This window comes from Buteo buteo, chromosome 1, assembly GCF_964188355.1.
Source record: "Buteo buteo chromosome 1, bButBut1.hap1.1, whole genome shotgun sequence".
Taxonomy (NCBI): Eukaryota; Metazoa; Chordata; class Aves; order Accipitriformes; family Accipitridae; genus Buteo; species Buteo buteo.
The window spans coordinates 72,511,723-72,528,673 of NC_134171.1; positions in this window are offsets into that span (position 1 = coordinate 72,511,723).

The following is a 16,951-nucleotide window of genomic DNA, read 5'->3' on the forward strand; positions in this document are numbered from 1 at the left end:
ACCAGCGTTTTGGTGGTAGCTTCTGAACAGCTCTCAGGTGGTGACATCGTTTTTGGAGGTCTCTAGAAAGGCCAGGCTCTGCAAGGACCGGCAGGGCTGCCGTGTCCCCCTGACCCACTGGCAGGTACTGGAGCCCTTAGTGGTGCCGGAGCGGTTCCCCCGCCTCTGCCGAGAGCACGGGGCAAACGGGAGGCAGGTAAGAGCGAGCGCCACGAAGAGCCTGGGATTTGCACAGCATCGATCGATCGATGCTTTTCCAGAGCCCAAATCAGCGGAGGTGCTGGCCCCGCGAAGCTCCCGGTGGTCACGCGCTTCCCGGCACGCAGGCATTTAGAAGCAGGAGGATTTTAGGCTGGGGCTGCCCGTTGGCACCATTCGTTGCAGCTGGTGCCCGGGCCCTCCCTGCTGCCCACCCGGAGGTGGTCCGCAAACCCTGCTCTTTGCCACGTGCTCCAAGGGGGAGAAGATTCAGCCTCCTTCCCGGTGACTGTTTTGGGAGTGAGGGTATCTTAGGTCAAGGTAAGGAGAGTCTTCTTGGCGTGAGCATCGTTTTTCCTTCCTTCTTCCCCTTCAAGGTGCGAATTGGATCTCTCTTGGGAGGAGCGTGGCCTCAGGTGGGTTTAGTGCCTTCCATTGTGCCAGAGGAAGCGCAGTTTTTGGGGACGGGCTGTGTAAAGGACGTTCTTCCTCTCCTCTCCGGGAGGTCTGGCTGGGATCCGCTCTTCCTCCCCCTTTCAGCAGATTGCAAAATGTTATATTTGATTCCTGTGTCAAGAAAATACACTCCGAGCAGGGGCTGAAATTCCAGCTTGCCAGGACGGTGAGCCTGAGCTGAGGAGAGGGGAAGAGTGAGAAGGGCCACGCCAGAGAGCTTTAACTCTGGTTTTGTACAGTTTTTTGTTACGGACCTTCACCCTGGCATTGCTAAGGGGCGGTGAAGGAACTTCCCGTGCTCCTGCCCTTATGCACGGGGCAGCTGTGGTCTGGGGTAGAGAATATCTGCCTGGCTTTGAAGGTGAGCATCTCTGCTGACCGACTGCCGTGTGGCCTGGAACAAACCTGGGCACGGGCTGTCTCGGCACGTGTGTTGCTCGTGCAGATTGTGTTGCTGGTTAGCAGGTTGGAGACTGAGAGGTGAAGTGTAATAGGGCTCACCTGGGGACCTGACCATCTCACCACCTGACTGTTGAAGCCCTTGGGATCATCCAGTGTCCTCTTCCCAGTCCCATTTGAGCAGGCTCAGCTGTTTTTCCAGTGCTAGGGGTGCAATACTTACACCCTGCCGGATCTAAACAAGTTACAAATCGGAATCCTAGAGTTTTCCGATCCGAGTAACTGTGTTTTGGAAGCTGCTCTGCAAATCACACACGGGATATTTATGTACTAAGCTGCATTGCTGCTGTGTGGGCTCCTCTTGAAAAGCAAATGGAGAACTGTTGTCTTTGACGTGGCGATGCTGAGGATCGTTGTCCGGGCACCGCGCCTCTCAGGTAAAATGGCGTTAATGTTCATCTTGGAAAATAAACGCAACTTCTGTTTTTCACGCTGTATTACCCAGGTTTCATGCTACCTCGGCGTCTCGGTAAATAAACTTGCCAGTCATCAGTTTCCAGCCGGTAAATTTGTAATGGAAGAGGGGCTGGAGCGGTGGAACCGGCAACCAAACCCGGGGCCGGACTTTCCCCCCGGGGGTGTGCTCGGCCGCGGCGCGGTGGTTGGGCTGCACCGGAGGCAGGGCTGCGGGCAGCTCCCGCTGCCCGGCCGGCGTCCAGCCCTGGCTGGCGTCCAGCTCTGCCTCACGTCGCTGGTCCCGGCTGGTTGTGCAAGTGCCCCCGTACCGGCTTCCCCCCCCCCCCCAATGACTTTTGTAACCCGGCCGGCGAGGCGCTGGGGTGCTTCGCCCTCCGGGTCTCCCCAGCACGGAGGCTTTGCGAGGCTCTGGGGTGCTTCGCCCTCCGGGTCTCCCCAGCACGGAGGTTTCGCTCAGCTCTGACCGGCCTCGGCAGGAGCCAGGGAGCCCAAAATTCGGGCTGGGAAGCTCTTGGTGCTGGTGGACGTGCCAAATCGGAGGCTCCCTTTTGGGCATCTGAAGGGGTTTTGGGCTTCGCGCTCTTTCCGTGCACCGCGTTGCACGTAGCTGAGCAGCCCCTGGCCCCGCTGCCCTGGGCTGGGGCAAAGCTCGAGGTTTTGCTAATCCCCAGCCGTGAAGGCGAGGGTCGGTAGCTGGCAGCTTCCCCCGCGGCTGGCTGGACTGTCTCCTCTCACCAGCTGTGTGCCGGAGGGGTTGTTTGGCCGAGGTAATGCAGACAAGTCATGGCAAATGCCACCTGGGCTGTGCCTAGAATTGATTTTGCACCCTGCAAAAATGTTCTATGTAGTCAATAGCTAATTCCTCTGTGAATTGCCTACTTGTAATGCATCAAACATAGATCTAATTATGAGTAGATTTTGTCCTTCCAGGGCAGCTTTCTGAGACATAGAAAAGTACTCTTCCCTCTGCAGGTACATGCTGGAGTTTGGGTGAAACTGCTTTGTTTTCCTCAGAGAGCAGCTAGGCTTTCTGAATTCATTATATTCTAGTTTCTTTCTTTGAAAGAAATGCTAATTTTGCCTCTGTATCCCAGATATATTAGGGGATTGATGCAGGCTCTCAGTAATAGACTTGCAGTAGCTCTAAGTCCAGAAGACAATTTACAGGGAAAGGCACGGTCGGATGCTGATCCCTGCAGCGCGAAAGCATCGCTCTGCCTGGCACGGCTGTCTTCAGGGGAAATACCGAATCCCTCCATTGCCGTACGTCAATCTGCCCTGACTCCTCGTTAGCCTGTTCGTTTCAGTGCTTTACCGCCCTGGGGTTTGGTCTGTCACCGCAGCTCAGACCTGGCTTTGGGAGCTGATGCCACCTCCATCTCCGGATCCCGGGGGTAAGGGATGGAGCGGGCAGCGTGTGGCTTACGGAGCTGGCTGAAGCCAGAGAGGTGCTCCGAGGCAGCAAATAGTCTGAAATGATACTGGTTTTATTACCTCTTTACTACTTGGTGGAAGTGTTGGTGAGTTGCCTGGGATTCTCATGAGCTCCTGCTGAAGGGGGGTGTTTATGTGACATTTCAGCCTTGGCTTCTCGATATGAACTAGTGATGCACTCGATGGCTGACGAGGAGAGGGCAGGGAAAGAGTCATGCAATAGATCCAAGAATGTGGTATTTAAAAAGGGGGGTGGGGGGGAAGATGAGAATTTGGGGGTGATTTCAGGCTGAGAGGCAGTTTTGAACAACTTGTCCTTCACATGGGAGCAGAGACTGCCCTGTGAAAACCCCTTCGTCCTTTCACCTTGAGAAAATGGAACCTTCTTCAAGGCTAAATCTGTTTCTCCTCCACTGAGCCGGGTCCAGGACGGCAGCGAATTCCCCCATGAGGTGGACAACAAGCCCTGGTCACTGAAGCTTATGGGGGAGAGGACTCGGAGGCAGCCCGGCACAGAGCAAACCTGTGGACCGAAAAATGTGCTTGTGAGCGCAGCGAAGCCGGGGTGGTTGATCATTAGTGACTTCAGCGAGGCTCGAATGCGTATCCTGGAGGGGAAAGGCTGGCTGTTTCACTGTCTGTGACCAAACTGAGCATCCCTCCTGCGGTGCCATTCAAGATCCAAAGTCTAGCGAAGTAAAGGTCTGATTTTCGTTCCAGCTTGGGGGTTTTGGGGCACTGTCAAAGGGCAGCATCCTGGCCTGAGGTCAGGATTTAGCACTCCTGGCAGCAGTTATTCTTTGTACAGTATGGGGCAGACATATACAGGAAGAAAAGCCCATAAACCACCACTGACCGAACCCCTGTCTGGCTGCTGTTGGTAGGCACAGCCAACTTCACGTCGTCCCCAAACTATCTGCAATTGCAATACTGACTTTTCTGGTAAATGTAGGAAATTGCCATTTGATTGTACTCTGGAAATGACATGGTTGTACCACTCTAAGTTGCAATGGTCTCTCTCCTCTTGAAGGAAACCTTACCACCTATGCTCTCATCTTAATTTAAACGGCTGAGAGTGAAGAAGGCGGCCAGCTCCATTTCTATTTTCTGAGACAAGTAGGATAAATGAAATGCTGCTGCATCTCCAGGTGAGGTGTTAGGCAAAGGGCAGAGCTGGCCCCACTTGTGAAAACTCAGGCAGGCTCTGCACATATTTCCTCGTCTGGAAAACAGTGGGGTTTGACTGAAAAATAAACATAGCCCGAGGCTGTTTTGAAGGGAAAAACAACAAGCTCATGTGTCTGATGGCTTTAGGTCATGGGATGAGTTTTGTATGAGGTTTTTGTAGCTTTCAGCATGTGAGCATGAGCCCCGTGTCGCTTTAACTGCGTGGTGGTGGTGGTGGTGGTGGCCCGAGCTGGCTTGGGGAGCTCAGCACAGCTGGGCTGATTCCACAGCTGCATGTGTAGGTGCATGGCAGAGCAGGGGCTTTTCCAAAACACCTTGGTTAGTAAGCACTGTGCCTTTTCCGGCAAATTGTGTCCAAGTCCTTCAGCACCTTCCACTGAGATAGATGGTGAACTCCGCAGCAGCTTATTTTTAATGAAAAATAAATAAATAATAAGAAAAGCATGTCTTTGCTCTGATGATGTGGCAATGCCCCGCTGAGGCCGCTTGCAGGGAGAGGTGACGCTGCCTTAGCTGCGGCTGGGGGGCTGCTGGGACCCCGGGGGTCTGGGTGATGGGGTGGGGGGTGCTGGGACCTTGGGGCTATTTCTTTTTCAAATAGCGTTTGCTGCAGTTTCTATTTGATGCATTTTCCCGATTACTGGCCAGCTGTTGGGTTGCTCTGAGACAAGTGCAGTGCTGCCCGCTCTTCCCGAGCGTGCTGGGGGCTGCCTTCATCCAGCGCAGGGATCCTGGGCTCAGCCTGGGAATTGGATGGGCTTCTCACGGAATCGGAGAGATGTGCCGGCAGCACCTCCCGGCACCTGTGACTCCCCGCGGTGCTCACCGGGCTGTTTGCACAGACGTCAGAGACAGCGGGTACATTTTATCGATTGCCCTCGTGGTCGCTGTAGCATCTTCTGCTTTATTTTGCGCTGCCACAAGAGCAGCCATGCCTGTGCTCAGAAGCGCTGCTGTTCCTGTCCCTTGGCTCGTTTCTTTCTCTTTTGACTCGTCTCCCTCTTCTTTTTAGAGTTTCTCTCCTTGCAGTAACCCCCTCCCCATTCCTGGTGCCTTTCTTCCATGGCTGCAAACTTATCTCCTTTCATTCCCCAAATGCTAAGAGATCATAGGATGTGTAAGAGCACCTCCTCGCGTTGGTGACAGCCCGGGTATCTGCTCCAGGTGAATTTGCCAACTGTTTTGTTGTTTTTTTTCTTTTGGTGTCCACCACCTTGGCCGCGGTTTGAAGGCAGTGGGCTCCCAGGTGGGCAGTCGGCACGCCGTCCGTACCCCAGCCCTCCCTCCGGCTTTGGGAGCCTGCTCTCTGCACTCCTGGACCTTCACGGCTGCGTGAGGGGCGCCTGCGGCAGAGATGGGATCTGTTTTTCGTTTCCATCACTAACTTGTCAGGCTCGGGAGGAAAATCCTGGCGGAGGAGGTAGGGCAGAGCCGTTCTCAATGTTCAGGCTAATTGCGATGCCGAGCACTTGAACTCTCCCCCTGAGTCCCCCCGAGCACCGCTGCCTGTTACCCAGCTCACAGCTGAACCGTTCCGCTTAGTCCCAAACGTATATGCCTCTGCTGTCAGAGAAATACTTCTTCCAACATGAGAAAAGGCATGGGGCTCATTAAGAGCTATTTGCATGCAAGGATTCAAGGCGGGTGCTCGGGAAGACTCGCGTGGCTGCGGGGCGGAGAGGGACGTGGCTTTTTAATAGCAGCGATGAGAAACATTCAAGTTCTCGTCACTCCGCAACAGCCGATCAAGTTATCCCAGGCTGCTTCCCCCGCAAAATTAGCTCCGGTAATTGCAATCAGGGGGACAGAAGTTTCATTACGTTGTCCGGGGTGCAAAGGCTGGGGTTGCCACCCAGCGTTTTGGCACCGCAGCAGCTGCAGATGTACCTGTCGCAGGTGTAATTATAAGGATGGGATCTACCACTGCCTCCTTCCACGCATCTGTGGGCTTCAGCCGGTGCTTCGCAGCCCCTCCAGCAATCGGAAATGTCCTATGAACTCAGCCTTGCTTTCAAATTTTATTTTTTTTTTTTTTTTCCCCCAGGCAGGTGAAATGCAGTGCCTTGCAAGCACTCGATTTTTGTTGCTAGGTGAATAAACGAGTTTCTGCTGGGCTGTAATTCAGCCTTGTTTGCAAGTGACCCTTGGCGATCTCCCTTCCAGCATTTCCAAATCCCCATCTCGACTCTTGCAGGTGCAGCCCAGTGTCTGCACAAGTTCAGTTTTCCTTCACTAGATGTCACTGTCTGTACAGAGAATTTCGGAAGCCAGCGGAACAGATGATTAAATTACGAAAAAAAAAAAAAAGGCAAGCTATTTGGAGAGGGTGTGTAAGTGACTGGAAACCATATTTTCAATTACATCCAAAATAAGAAGGTTTTCCTCTTCTTTATCCCCCTACAGTTCGCAAGCAGAGACATTCAGCGCTGCTTGGGAAAATGAAGACTGTGAGAGCCCTTTTTAAGCAAGGCATGGGAGGCTGGTGGCCATCTCGCCTTCATCTGTCCTCGCCTTTGCAAAGTGCAGGTGGTAGGATTGAGCGTGCTTTAATCTTCTTTCTCTCAGGGCACAGACCGAAAATAATAGTAAGGAAGAAAAAGTCCACTGACTGCAATGAAGGAACAATTTTCACCTGGAGTTCCTTTTTAAAAAAATCTTTCTGAGTTGGGGAGAGTTTTAATTAACCCGTTAATTACGCTGACAGGATGAATAGACTGCAAAGAAATAAGAGCGTGTGCGATGGGTGGTTTTTGCTGGCTATGTTAGCCTCTGTGTTTGTGGTGTCTTAGCTGGAAAGAATAAACATTTCCTGCGTGGCGTAATGCCATTCTTCCTCCTCCTTTTCATCCAGGTTTTTAGTCAATTCTAAGGATGCTTCAGCCAGCTAGTTATGACACTAATAAATAGTGCTTTAGGCAGAGCTGATAACAAGGCAAATCTGGCTTTTGCTACTTTTTATTTATATTCTGGTGTGGGTTTAGCATCACAGGTGTCCTTGAAATTACAGAATTTGCTTCCTTAAAGATTTTAACTTGGAAGAGAGCGTTGAGAGCTGGGCTTTGCCACACTGGGAATATTGCTTCTTTTCGGTTTGGCAGGCAGTGGAGCATATAAACACACTGCTGTGCCAGAACTGCCTTTATTTTACCGTGTGGCTTTTTTTTTTTTTTTTTTTCCCCCACCCCCTAAGGGATGACACCCACACACCCTTGTGCCTTACACTAATAGCCTCATGCAAAGGTAAGGTAAAAACCCAGGTGTTTTCACTCCGTGACGGTGACTCAACTTGGTGACCTGCGGGGATGCGGGGTGACCGGCAACAGGGAGAGATGCTCATGAGAAAGAGGCGAGTGGGCTACCCGGTCCTTCTTCTCAGGTCTCACCTGGGTGTCACATCTCTCCTTATGTGGCCCCGGAGTGTTTCTGCCCCCCTCCCGCCGTGCCGTACGTCAGCCCCGGGCGCAGAGCAGAGGGCGTTTGCGGTGCGTTGCTCGCTGTTTTCTTGTGAATTGGCTACTACGCGTAGGAAGGGGGTGAGCTGGTCTCATCGAGCTCCCTTGGAACTCCTGGCACTTGAATACTGTGAAATTTGGAAATAGTCAACACTGCCACCCAGGTGCAGATCCAACAAGTGGTCCTACCCATTCAGTAAGGCCTTGGATGGGACTTGTGTGCTTGAATTACATCCCCTCACATGTCTGATATAATTGATTTCTTCAGCAGCTCTGCTCCCCCCCTTGGTGGAGCAGGGGACAGGTACCAAATCCCTCGGTATGACGCTTGCAGACCTAGCGACGAAGTGCGGTGGCTCTCTTATTTTTTTGTTTACTAGGGTGCAAGCAAAACCCTTGATCTAATGCAAACTTTGGGGGTGTTTCCGAGGTGCACGTAGGGACACAAAGCACTCGGATTGTGCTTTACTACAATTTGTCTCTCTTCTCATATTAGCCGCTTAGCAAAATTTTCCTATTCCGCTTTCATTAGCGTAAAAGAGCTGCAGGGGGATTTTTCGCAGTAGTGCAATGAGCCGTGCAACCTCTGAACTCGCCTCCTCTTTCCTCTTTAATCTTGGTAAGGGCACAGCGGAGCCCCAGATACCGGCTGCGGGCTGGAAGGATGCGCCCCACGTGAAGGGGGAGATGAAGGGTGCCTGCCGGTGCCGGGTTTTATGCCTCATCTTTCCGTAACAGGCTTCTCTTGCACAGAAAGAAGACGCCAAGGGTATATGAAACAGCACGATGGCTTGAAATCGTCCTCACCGTGGTCTGTAGGGTTCTGTTAAACTGAAAGAGAAATGGAAAGAGCAGCTCCGTGTCGGATGAATATCAGTTAATGCTTTTACGAAACATGCCTGGAAAGGCCTGGAGTGAAAATAATGTGTAGGGAGGAAGCCAGCAGACACGACTGAAACCCGGCAATTGCTTTTTGTAAAACATTCAAAGGAAACGGAACAATATTCATTTTATTTGGAATTTATAATCAAAGGGAAAGTTGCCATTTTGATTGGAGATGGAAAATTGCCTGATTATCTTCACTTTTTCTGTGCCTGCATAGGGAAGTGTTTCTCTGCTGGTAAAGTGATGGGAAATATAAAAAGGAGGGGATGGAGAGGGGAAGAAAAATACTGCTTTTGTTTCCGCTTTATATTCTGCTACCAACATTAGCAAACAATACTGTTGCTTTTCAAAGCTGTTTTCCTGCATGTGTGAGGCTTCCCTGGGGAATGACAGCAAGGCACGGGCTTTGGCAGCCGCAAATCTGGATGATTTCCTTGCTTTTCTGCGACTTCTTCAGTTCTATCAGGCTCCAGCCTGTTGGCTGTTTCTTCAGTCTCCTTATCTGTGAAATGGGACAATTCTTATTTGTTTTGTAGAGGGTGGGGGAAGGTTGAGGATTTTTCTCTTTTTGACATATCCAAACCCAAGAACATCTCGAAGGTTTTCACTTGTTCAGTTTGGAGAAAGGAAGGATGAAAGGCGTGAGCATCAAGGGTAATGCAAAACGCTAGAGCTGGGCAAGGATCTTTTCTGAGCTGGCTTCTGTTGATCTGTCTGGCAATCCAGTCAGTGAGAAGAAAAATGAGGGGAAAACCCCAACCCCACAGCTTGGCCATTTGTGGCAAACGTATTTTATTTATTTCTCACAGCTTTCTAATGGCAGTATTCCCCCACCTCTGGTGCCAGCATCTTGAGGCCTTTTGGAAGGAGCCGGTAGATGTCATGCGACCAGCTGTGAACAAGAGGAGAGCGAAGAGGTGCAGAGGGACAAACAGCATCAGCCGGCGAGCGCCGGCATCCCCTTCCCTTGCCCCCACGCAGGGCTGCCCCCTCCTCTCCCGGCTGAGCAGGGGTGAGGGACCCCACCAGCACCGTGCTCCTGCTCCAGCACTCCTGTCGTGGCTTTCCATCCATTTCTTTGCACTCTTAAAGCCCACCCACAGGCTCAGCTGGGCTTTGGTAGCCAAAATGCGAGCAAACATTGAGCTTCCCGGTGCCTTGCAGACAGAATAAATGCCTGTGAAGTGAGAAGGTTTGATTTTTTCAGAGGAGTCTCCCCCTTGCCCACCAAACTCCCTGGCTCCAGCTTGCCTGGAAGGCGAAGGGGTGCGATCACCACACTTGCGTGCAACACTTCCAGTCTTGCCGATCACCTTGTGAATCGTAGAGGTGACGTTTCCCTCCCAGCCCGCACCTGTGGGTGGCCCAGCACGGGTGTCACCCCTTCCCCGATGTGTGGAAGACTGATAAAAGCTATTATTATTTTTTTCCCCTCGTCACTGGACTTTCAGGGGCTGTCACAACCCGTGTGCGGCTGGCAGAGCGCTGCACAAATAAGCGACCTCAGACCTCGCAAACCATTGGAGGCCGACCGAGTAGCAGGGAGGAGGAAAGAAGGTATTTCTTTTTGCAGCGCAAGTACGTGAGCAGAGAACTGCCGGAGCGGCGGGGCTGCAGGCGTAGCCTTGCTCTGACCCACGCGCAGGCACTGAGAGCAGAGCTGATGGCGATGCTTCTGCTCTTGGCTTAAAATACTGTCTCCTGGGTGCAGAGTGCTTAAAACCCCTAGGGTAAATAAGAGAAATGGTCAATAAATAATGCGTATTTGTCACGGTATTCCTTTAACCTGCTCTTCTTGTGCTTGCCAAGCCGTGGCCCGATATTTGAGCAGGAGCATCCGCATCTGGCCCGGGCGGTGGCTGAGGGGAGCAGGAGGTGCCTGGGCTGTGCTGGGCAGGGATTGCTCTGCCGGCACCCAGACACGACGGCTCAGCGGGCAGAAGGGGGAAGGAGATAAAGGCAAGCCAGATTTTTCCCAGGCTGTTCACTTTTCAGGACGCAGCCTTTTAAACCGCTCTTATTTTATTTTTCTGAATGCTGCGGCATGCCTGATTAGAGCTGGTTAGCGCGAGCTGCTAGATGTTTGAAACCAGCAGGGTTTGCTTTTGTCTCAGTGACGTCTGGAGGACTCGGGAAGCTTTTTAGGGCTCGCTCCCTTTCAGGAGCAAGGACGAGCCTTCTGCAGCTGCCTCCCCCCTTCGACTCCCCTCTAACAGCGAGCCACTGAATTTTTAGCATGTCCTTCATGGAAATAGCTCCTTAATATCAGTTGAGCTTTTTGCAGATCTCCGTCTCTTGGTGTTTCTCTGTTCTCTTATCTTGTTTACGAAACTGTATTATGTGAGACAAAACTCATTTGTTGGCGAGGAAGGGACATTGTACTCAATGGGATATTTACTGTGTACCTGAGGTATAATCTATCCTCTGCAGTAATACAGACTCCAAAATGAATGGGTATTTATTTATAATAATATAGCAGACAGTCCATAGGGAGGTGTCATCTTGTTTGTAATCAATCCCGGTGCGATGCTCTGGTTGCAGCACAATAATGCTTTGCATTAAGTGATGAATTGGTTTAGTCTTCTTATTCTGACTGTCATTTTTCTTCACTGAAGATGCATTGCCTCCATTATGCGACCCTTGTAGCTGAGCATCAAATATCCACAGGCGCTTAAAAGGGAGCGGGTGAGATCATGCGTATTCCCGTGTAGGAAGGGAAGAGAGCAGCCCCCCGAACAGCTGCGCTGTTGATTATAGGGAGTAATGGGTTCCAAATAGGTGACTGGGTGCAGCGCGAGCTGCGCTTGCGGCGAGGTAAGCAATGATTTATTCTGCTGAAGTGGGTCATTATTGAACTAACATTGTATTTCTGGATTGATTTCAACTCGGAACCTGATGACAGAGTGGATATTTTACTGCCGGAGAAATAGACCATCCATGATACCAAACAAGCTAGATATATTTTAAAAGAGACGTTCTTGGTATGCTGGGGAAAACAACAACAACAACAACAAAACTTCTGTTAGAAGAACTGAATTTGGGTGCTATGGAGATGCAATCGATATGCCTGTGTCATAAATGTACAGCTGTTACCAGCAAAGAGGAAAACCTGCCCATTGCTCAGTAGCTCATGAGTGAGGTGCCAGAAAAATAATAACCTGCTTTATGAAAGATACTGTAGAAAATGTAGTCATATGTGAAGGCTCTCTTGGCTGAGGTCTGGATGTTTTGGAAGGCGATGCTGCCCGGAGAGGGAGGGCTGGGCTCTGTGTGCCAGCAGGTCTGTGGGATGGGGAGAGAAAGTGGGGCTGACTGTTTTTTTTGGTCCTCTGTCCTTCCCTCCCATGCTTGTCCGAAGCCCAGGACACCCCCCGTGCTGTCACTGTCAGGTCACTTGCCCGGATCACTCGTCCAACAGGCCCATACCTCCAAAATGTCCTTTAATGCATGGCAGGTTGGGCTGCCCCTGTGTGCCTTGGCTTGTCCTGCACGTAAATAGGTTCGAGGGCTGAGAGACCCTTAAAAGTAACAGGAGGAGAAAACAGGTCCGTGTTTTTAATCCTTTCCGCTCCCTTGTGACACACGAGAAAAGCTTGCAAATGTCCTTCTGTCTTTGTAAAATCAGAAATTCCAGGGGTATGAAGTTTGCTCTTCACTCTATTTCCCTGGAGGCAACAGAAATGTCTCAGCTCTCAAAGAAGCAGCCGGGGTGTGCAGAGACAGCTCTTCTCCTTGTCACTGGGAGTTAGGGAAGGGGTGAGGAAAATACACAAAACACCTGATATATGCTATGTGCTCTTAGTAACAACCACTTGGTTTTCAGTAGGAGTAGCTAAAATAATAATCCTTCCCTTCCACCACTTTTCCATAAATCCTTCTAAGAAAAACGGGGTAGGTAAAAATACATTGAAACACTGGGGAGAAATTGGCCGGCGTGAAAGAAGCTCGAGAACATCCTTGGCCCCCTTTTACCCAGCACAAAGAAACACAACCGGAAAATTGCTTTCCCTTCCTAGGCCGCCTTTGCAGAGACGTTAAAGCCAGAAAAGCCACTGAACTCCGGCAGGCTGCACTGCTTTACCGCTGCCCTCCCTCCCGCGCGACGCCTGGTCCCCACCACGGGCACCCCGGCCCCTGTACTGGCGGAGGGGGCAGGCACTGGGGCAGGCTGCTTTTCCCGCTGCCCCCTCCCCGGCTGCAGCAACCGGTCGCTGAGCTAACGTGAGAAAAGCCCTCCGCATCAGTTATTCTTCTGAAGCGGGAGCTCCCACTGGGACCTGAGCTGGCAGCCAGCGGGGGCGGAGGTCTGTGGGCTGACAAGTGCCACTCAGCTGTGGAACTACCTGAGCAGACCTCCGGCTCGGTTTGCCGCTTCCCTGGGTTTTGGGATGAAATACAGGCAGGTGGGTATCTGACGGGTGCGGTGCCTGCTGCCGAATTCCTCTTGGTCCTCAGGTTGCTCCTAGGTGCGGACGCCCGTCACTTCAGCCTGGGAGGAGGCTTTTGCGACTCCTCCGAGATCGGCAGCGCGGACGCGGTGGCGCTGAGCTTGGGGAGGACTTGACCCCTCGAGGGCTCGCCCGCTCAGCCTGCTTGTTGCCTGCCTCCTTCGCCGGTGGCTGACTGAACTGATGGGTTTCTGAGGCCGAAGAGGGATGGCGATGGCTGGAGTGGAGGATACCCGGGCAGAGGTCTCTGCTCTCAGCACCGTCCTGCGGCCTTGACGAAGGCACGCTTTCCTCCTGTTCTTGATGAGCCCCGGAGAGAAGATGGAGTCCTTTGCAAGGCACTCGGGCTTTAGACAAGTGGAAAAACACCATAAAATCAATAAGTAGGGAAATTGCAGATGCTCTGGGGCCAAGGGCTCCATGCAACATCAAACTACCTGTCATGAGTGTCACCCTCCACTCCTACCGACACCATTAAAGGCACTTTCTAAACTGTCAGTTTGGAGCATCCTCTAGGTGTGGACTGTAACTCATTTGATCGTTTCCAGAGTGCATTCAGCTTCCACTGTAATGCGCTGTTTTATGCAGCCACCTTGGATATAGGCTGTTAAATCTTTGCTCCCAACCACAGTACGCTCCGTTACATGCAGCCTTGACACAAAGATCTTGCTATGGCATGCCAAATTCTTCTCTCTCCAGTTCAGTCTTTTGAAGAAAGGGAGCTTTCCACTGAATGGCCATCCTGAGTCTTCCCTCCCCTTTCTGGAAAGGGAAAACTAAAGCTTGGTGTGGATTTGTGAGGTTAATTATCTACTGCAGAGCATCTCCCTCGGCATCTGGGAGGCAGTGAGGCTCCTGGCTGGCCTGTGCTGCTGACTGAGATTGCTTGGGTCCGATTTCAGCTTAGTTACTGACCTGGGAAGCGGCACAGGACTAATCACTCCTTGCCTCAAATTTCCCGTTTAAAAACTGGAATAAATACTGTTGCTTCCATTGTCTGGTACTGTGACAGTGCCATCATGAGAAAGACGGTACGAGACAAGTATTATTTATTAATTTTCATTATAAATCCATTTGGTTTTGAACTGAACTGTTGCCTTTATAATGGGTTTTAATTTAGATCTGTGGACATGTGTGAGCTTTCCTCTGGAGCTGTCTTTACCGAGTTGAATGTCTGATGTAAACTAGCTGGCTGGGCTTCCATTGCAGTCTTTGTAGGAAGCATTCCCTACAAAGGCAGGTGATAAATTCCAAATCAGCTGTTGTGGCTCCTGCCCTAACCTTCCTATGTGTAAGAAAAGATCCAAGTTGTGTCGCATAGCTCTGTTCCCTTGTGAATCCTGTGCACTTGCACATGATGATGGTATTTCCAAATGAAGTCTCCTTCTGTGTAGTTGTGATGCTCTGAAGGTGTCTACTATATTTTATTTTGAAAACTTATTTGGAAAATATTTGCAAGACGTGTGGAGTTACCATTGCCAGCAGTTTACAAAATCACCCTTCTTTAAGGGAAAACCCTCTGCTGTAAGGTGAGGTAATAACATGGAGGACTTGAAAATTATTCCTGTCTCTTGCTCACTGATCAGTGTAGCAGTTCTGCTTTTCCCAAGCTGAACTTTGCTTTAATGAATCTTGATGCTGCTGTACTGCATATATACCGTGCGCTCAGCCTTGGGCTTATCCGTACAACGTCTTGTACTTCGGTCTGTAAACCGTCTTTCTCCACGCTGTTGGCATTTTGTTTCCACCTCTCTCTGAGCCCTGCCTGAGTCCCAGCTGGGTGGCTGGACAGCTTCTCGCCGAGGTGAGATAACTCGAGTCACTTAGCTCCCTTCTGTCTCTTCTTTGCTCCCTTTTGATCTTGAAGCAGGTTTTACTTCTGATGCCTGATTTTCCTTTGTGTCTAGCTCTTTCAGTCTATTAAAACTTCTTAATATGATCACAATCTTGTTTCTTTTCTTTACTGGCCTCTCTGCTCAATACAGCTGCTTGCAATCTTAACTTCACTCTAATGTGTTTTCCAGCTCTGTCACTCAGCTGCCCTGCCTCCTCTACTGGCAATTTCACAGAGTCAGCAAAATCACCCTAATTCACAACTTTTAATCAGTCATTCCTGTCTAAATCCCATCTGTGGCTACAGAAACAGTAGCGAGTCACTATTCTTGCTGCTTTTATTTTGAGAAAGGAAAAAGATGTGGAAGAGAAGGAGAGAGGAGACGCCGCCTGCGTGCAGAACTAGAACCTAAGGTCCTATCTTTTTCCTGCATGACATAAATTCCTGCTAACGTAAATAGGATTTATATCCTGCAGTGAAGAAAAAGACCTCAGGAGCTTTTGCTTGTCCTTCTGATTACCGTAGCGCTAATGACGTCATTAAGGCCTCCCTTTTACTTCTAACTGAGCGCCTCTGACTTTTCAGAGGTGCTGAGGACTTCTACCACCCGCTGACCTTACTAGGACCTAGAAATAGCCGGCAGGTCCTGACGCGCAGGTGTGAATATCTGAGTGTTGGTGCCTGTGTTTGCTCCCTTTCTCCCCAGACTCACTCTCTATTAGCTCATTCGTCTGCAATAATTGTGATAGCAGTAATTGCCTGCTGGCCAGGGGTGTTGTGAGGGTTAATGGCCATGCTACGAAGTGCTTTGATGATCGTGAGCACTGTAAGACCTACCTGCTTGGTAGGTCTTCAAATGAGACTGAACTCATGGCCCTCTTTAAAACTGCCTTGCCGTGGGCTGGGAGAGCCCAGTGTAGGTGCAAGGAGAGGGGTTGAATCCCCTTTTCGTGGGACCTTCAGCATGTGTTGAGTTCATAGCGGTGGGACACAACTCTGTGGACACAGATACTCTCTGCCTCCTTATCACGAAAAATGCTGTTGTGCTAGCGTGTCCATAAAGATACATACACAAGGTATTTTCTTCCTAGCATAGCTCTCAGAGTCCTTGCACAGGCTGTATCTGTATCCACCAAGGATCAAAGCCCTCCACCCTTACCAAATCACTGTCCTGTCAGAAGTCTGTGGTGTGGGTAGTCATCTCTTTTGTCCCTCTGCAGTTGGACTGTCAGTCCAGGGTCAAGAAATGTGTACTTAGCAGTGGCAAAATAGCTCCTTTCCATGTGTTGTAGTTGTGCAGAATGGCTAGTAGGTGTCTTTTGATGGCTGAGGGCTAAGATGTTTGTGGGATCTCTCCAAGACCAAAAGTTTGGGCTAAGGCATGGTGATCAAGGGCAGGTTTTGAAAAGGAATTAGGCACTTGAAAGCCATTGCAATTCAATACCGTGAGTGCAGCGACCTTGCAGAGTTTTATTTGCAAACACCAGATCTCCAGAACAGCTGAATATCAGCCAGATTGAAAGTAACCTGACCTAAAAGTGAACAAGCAGAATATGTGAGAGACAAGCATGTAAGTAATGGAGGCCAGCACCAGAGAAGCAAGGATGCGATTACGTTGAAAGTGGAAGCTAAACACCCAACACTAGAGCCAAATGTAAGAGCAGAGGAAGGCAAGCGAGAGATGGAATAAACAACCTTTAAGGATGCTGTGGACGGTATGTACATGAATACGTTGGTTGCAGGAGTCACTGGTTCTTACTCATAGCTATCAGCGCTGGAGAAAATGACTACTCGCAGGACTGGCTTTTGCTACTGAGATTTTCCCTTCTGAATGTTTGTTTTATAGTCTAGAGGCAGCCTTACCTGCAGAATAGACAAGTCCTTCTCTGTGATATTTTTTTGGGCCATTCTGGGAATTGCTAATGGCCAAGCTGTATTTTGAACAGAGATTTATGATCACCTTCCCAGTCAATTAAAATTCTAGATATTGCTAAGGCAGAATTCAATTAAGGTTAATTGGAGCTTCTGAAAACTGCTTTTCCAAAGGGAAACAATGGTGGGATTGCAGATCCTAGAGGGTTTCTATCACTTTTAAATAACTTTCAGTTCTGTTCTTGCCTGACGCTGCTCTAATCTTCCCTCAAGCCCCGTGCTCTCTCTATTATCAAGCAATTCAAATG